The sequence below is a fragment of the Delphinus delphis genome, chromosome 14 (assembly GCF_949987515.2).
Source record: "Delphinus delphis chromosome 14, mDelDel1.2, whole genome shotgun sequence".
In the NCBI taxonomy this organism is placed as follows: domain Eukaryota; kingdom Metazoa; phylum Chordata; class Mammalia; order Artiodactyla; family Delphinidae; genus Delphinus; species Delphinus delphis.
Genome location: NC_082696.1, coordinates 69,028,474 through 69,033,856, shown reverse-complemented (window position 1 = coordinate 69,033,856; position 5,383 = coordinate 69,028,474). Strand labels below are relative to the sequence as shown.

General features: G+C 43.3%; 1 pseudogene; it reads right to left on the bottom strand.

The window, feature by feature from the left end:
* Positions 1 to 1,769: 1,769 nt before the first annotated feature.
* Positions 1,770 to 4,457, bottom strand: LOC132437363 (serine/threonine-protein phosphatase 4 regulatory subunit 3A pseudogene; annotated as a pseudogene).
* Positions 4,458 to 5,383: the final 926 nt, after the last annotated feature.

The following is a 5,383-nucleotide window of genomic DNA, read 5'->3' as shown; positions in this document are numbered from 1 at the left end:
TCCCAATAAACAAAGTCCAAGACTAGATGGTTCACAGGTGAATTCTACCAAACATTTAGAGTTAACACCTATCCTTTTGCAACTCCTGCAAAACACTACAGAGAAAGGAGCACTTTCCAATTCATTCTATGAGGCCAGCATCACCCACCCAGATACCAAAATCAGACAAAGGTATCACACACAAAAAATTACATGCCCCCCCCCCCAAAAGTTACATGCCAATATCACTGATGAACGTAGGTGCAAAAATCCTCAACAAAATACTGGCAAATTGAATGCAACAAAACACTAAAAGGATCCTACAACATGATCAAGTGGAATTTATCCCAGGGATGCAAGGATCTTTCAGTATTCACAAAGCAATCAATGTGATACACCACATTAACAAATTGAAGAATAAAAACTATGTGATCATCTCAGTAGATGCAGAAAAAGCTTCTGACAGAATTCAACATTGATTTGTGATAAAAACTCTCCAGAAAGTGGGCATAGAGGGAACATATTTCAACATAATAAAGGCCATATATGACAAACCCACAGCTAGCGTTATACTCAGTGGTGAAAGCTGAAAGCATTTCCTCTAAGATCACGAACAAGACAAGGATACCCACTCTCGCCACTTTTATTCAACATAGTATTGGAAATCCTAGCCACAACAATTAGGCAAGTAAAAGAAATAAAAGGAATCAGAATTGGAAAGGATGAAGTAAAATTGTCACTGCTTGCAAATGACATAATACTCTACATAGAAAATTCTAAAGACACCACCAGAAAACTACTAGAGCTCATCAATGAATTTTCTAAAGTTGTAGGATACAAAATTAATATATAGAAATCTGTTCCATTTCTATACACTAACAAACTATCAGAAAGAGAAATTAAGGAAACAATCCCATTTACCATCACATCAAAAAGTATAAAATACCTAGGAATAAACCTACCTAAGCAGGTAAAAGACCTGTATTCAGAAACCTGTAAGACACCGATGAAAGAAATTGAAGATGACACAAACAGATGAAAAGATATACCATGTCTGTGGGTTGGTAGAATTAATATTGTTAAAATGACTATACCACCAGGAGATTCCATATTTATGTCTAAAATAATTCCTTAACAATAACCTAGATTCAGTTTATGCATCTCTGTTACTGACGCCTGTTGGAGAAAAGTGTTAGAAATAAAAAGAAGGGTAGCAAGTTGTGTTATTTGGGTTTTTTTTGTTTTGTTTTGTATTTTACCAGCACAATGTTAGGTTATATTACATCAAAAAAGTTTTTAATGGTCCCAAATATATATACTCAGCAACTAAGCATACACTCAGGAGAAAAAAAAAAAATCAAAAACAAAATGAAACAAAAAAATTATGACACAAATGACCACATCTAGAATTTCACTCAATCTTTAATCAAGTAGGGACAAATCCCCACTTAAAAAAAAAATCTGCAGTTTGAAGGGCAAAGGGAATAGATAAAAAAGAGGAAACTTCATATTCGCCCCTCCCCCAAAGAGGTTTTTCCAAACCTGCTGTAGCTTGACTAAAATGTTCAGAATGTACGATTTTAAAGGCAGGTCTCTTTATACAAAGAAACTGCTGGCATTCTTAACTAGTGAAGAATTAGGGCAGAAAAGCCTATTCTTCTGAGTCTCAAACATGGTCCAAGAAAGCATATTCTGATTGTAGCAACTGACCAGTCAATCCAGAGTTCCACTTTCAAAACCCCTGCCCTGTTGGCTTTTCGTTTCCCTTTCCTTCCCTGAGAAAAGGGCAATGTGTGGTCCAAGCTTAGACCTCGAAGGTGTAAGTCTTCCCCCTAAATGTATAATTATCCCCTCCTCCTGCTCCACTGAATTGGCACTTGATGAGCAGAAGTCAAGTGTGCGAGCTGAGCTGTGTCAGTCATTCACAAGAGGCCACTGCTTTGTTATAGATTTTGTAGTGGGGAGGGGTAGAGAACCAGTTTTCTCAACAGGTACTGATCACAGGCAGTTGCCATTATGACTCAAACTTTGCTTTCTTTGACAAAGGGAGCGTGTCTTCCTTGTCTTCATCCTCATCATCATCCTCATCATCATCAGGATAATCTACCAGACCCACGAGGCCTCCCTTGGTAGTAATAGCTGCCGTCTGAGATGTATTTTTAGGGATGGATCCAGGAGAGCCTGGAGATCCTGGGGATCCAGGTGAGCCTGGAGAACCAGGCAGATTTGTTGCAGGTGACTGGCTGGAGAGGGTAGTCTTTGTTCCACTAGAAAGGGAAAGCTTGAAACTTGGGCTCTGCCGACCCAGAAAGATTTGTTTTCAGAAGCACCTCCTTTTCCTCACTTTCTTTTAATTTCTTCCTCTCCATGAATTTACTTATTGGATCCATAATGTCATCATCATTCTTAGTTTTGTCAGATGGAGACACGACAGCTTCTCCATCTTCCATGTCATCTTCTTCTGTGTTGAACCACATCTCCTCTTCATCTTCTGTTGTTCTGGCGTCTCTTCGATATCTATGATTCCTCAAAATGGAATGCATACTGTCAAGTTTGGGATTATCTTGCCTTTCTCTTTGTTGTTCAAATCTCAGTTTCAATCCTTTAAATGTTTGTACATAATCTACATCTTCCAATGCTTTCCAGTAAATTTCAATTACATGATCAATTAATGATTTTATATTTTCCACTCTAATAAATTCAAACATTTCTATTATGGCAGAGTTCATCAGATTGTAGCGGGATCCATTGTTGAGAAATGCTTTGACTACTGGTTCAAACAAAAAACTTTTCATTATATAGTGGTTGTAAAACTCATCTTTTAATCCAATAATCTTTCTCTTAAAACGAAGAGCACATAATGCCAAGAAAGCATGCTTCGAGGCCATAAGAACTAACACTCTCCGGAGAATGTCCTTATTAATAATGTAGTTCTTTATGTGGTAGGTATGGTGCTCCACACAAAATGTTAACAATTCCAATACAAGTGCCAACAACTGGGCAGTCTGAAAATCATCTTTGCTAGGTTTGTCTTCTGTTGTATTTGCCAGTAAGGGAGCAGTAAGGACATGCATACAGTGCTTGTAGAAGAAACCCAGAAATTCAGTCTTTTCTGTTTTATTGGCAGTAGCTAACATGTTTTCTGGGTCAACTAATGTTCGAAGGAGGCCCATAAGCTGGACTGCTCCTCCATGTTCAGGGTCTGTATCACAAATCATATGTTCTATAATGAGGTTGATGAGCAAAATATCATCATCATTCTGTTGTGCCTCCTGCATGAGAAACTCTCGTACCATGGATGGATTATATTCAACCAAGTATGATAATATATCAGTAGCAGCACTTCGCACCTGTGTATCATCCATGCCAAGGATGACTTCTAAAGCTGGTAATATACCCATGTTTGACAAAGTCTTGAAAAAAGCATCTCTGTTTTGAGGTTGTAGCATTTGGGAGAATGCACAAAATTCTTTTAAAAAGTTAACCAATTCCTGTCTTTTTTCCTCATCTGTTGCTTCATCTGTTAGCTGTGCAAACAAATCTGTCAGAAATTTTTCATCTTCCTGTAACATACCAACAATTTTTACCTTATTGAAAAAGATAAAATAGTGAAGTGTTGATAACATATTTTCTTCAAAGACTGAAGGAGTAGGTAGAACCATGTCTTGTATATACTGAACTCTGTATGTCTGATGAATTTTTTGTTTCAGCTCAGGATCTGATATGGGAATCACTTCTTTAAACTTGGCTGTTTTAGATAGAAATTCCCTATGTTTTTGTGGTTGTGATAAAGCAGGATCATATTCTAAGCATCCAATGACGTCCATTATACATTCCTCAGAGAACATAACTTCAAAAAGAGCAGTTCGATTCAAGAGGAAGATGCCTTTGATAATTTCATACAAGTGGTGCAGTCCTTCAATATTTTCCAAATCCTCACACACATGAAAAAGCTCTAAGAGCTTTTTAATGTAATCCTCATTTCCCAGTGCTAGTGCAAGTTTTTCACGACGCAGGGGGGAAGGTAAAGATGATGCCACAAGTTCTGCAATTTCCTCAAGGCGACTTAATTCACAAGATGGCAATTCTAAACCTGCCGATGACATATCATCGAAACGCTCCTCTTCAGACTCATCTACAAGGTCCTGAGTGATGTCCACTGATGGGTTCTTTCCTTGAACCTGACATATTTTCTCCCAAATTTCATCACATCCAGCTTTTTCTTGAAAGCTAAGGGCCAAGTCATGATTTTCTGCTTCAGACCACACAATCAAAGTGTCCTGTTGTTTCTGGTATACAGTATTAGGATTTATTTTGGACTCTAAAAGTAGAGAACCGTCGCTCTCGGCCCTGACAAGCAGGGACATGCCCTTCAGCTGCTCCACGTAGCCTGACGACACATGCCCGGTGCCCCGGTCGTCCCACTGCCGGTCCTCGTTGAGTGTGTAAACCTTCACCCGCCGCCGGGTGTCGGTCATCGTGCCGCCCGGGGGCCAGGGCAAAGGCCCCGCCGGAGTCGCCCGGGAAGGGGGTCCGGGGAAGGCGGGAGCCGAGGTGAGAGGACGCCCATGAGCGGAGGGCTCCCCGGCCTCACTGCCGCCGCTGGCCGCCCCTGGGCCGCGCTGCTGCCCTCATGGCCCGCCGCCGGGCCTGAGCTCTGGCCCCCGCCTTTCCTCGCCTCCGGCTCCTCGGTGCTATTGTCCAGGCCCAGCGAACCCAGCCGCCCGAGGAGGCCGCGCAGCGCTTCGCAGCCTCCCGCCCCGCCGCGCTAGGAACTCGCGGCGCCGTTCACTGCCCTGCTCCCGCCTCCGCCATGATCTCTGTGAAGCTGCTTCCCGCGCCGCCTCCTCCTCAGGCCGCCGCCGCCATGTTTTCCTTCCTTATACCTGGCCCTGCCTCCGCAGCCGGGGACTGCGCTCCGCTCCCCTGCTTCAAATGTCCGAAGCCGACCGGCACCTGGTCCTGCTGCAGCTGCCACCACTACGCGGGAGACTCCGAGAGCCCCCTGGCACACGAGCACTCTTGGCTACTGGGAGTCCCTTTCCTTCCGCCGCCGCCTCTTTCGTCGCCTCTTCCGTCTAACTCACAGAGCCAAAGCCGCTGCCATCTTGGTTCGCCCCTCAATAGCGGCACGCGTGGCCACCCCCGTAGCAGCTTCCGGGACGGCCCATTGGCCCCACCATTTAAAGAGACAGGAGGGAAGCCGCGAGCTTCGCAGCGACGGAGGCCTCGGACGGAGACCTTGTTATCTGGGTTTTAAACAGACTCTGTTGGGTGGAATTAGGAGACACACCTCCTTACCTTTGAACTATTTACGTAAGATGAGTTCTTTCTGGGGGAAAAGATGGAAACCCCACCATTCAATAAGGATTCAGACAGACATTTTGGGCAAATCGAGGGTGAA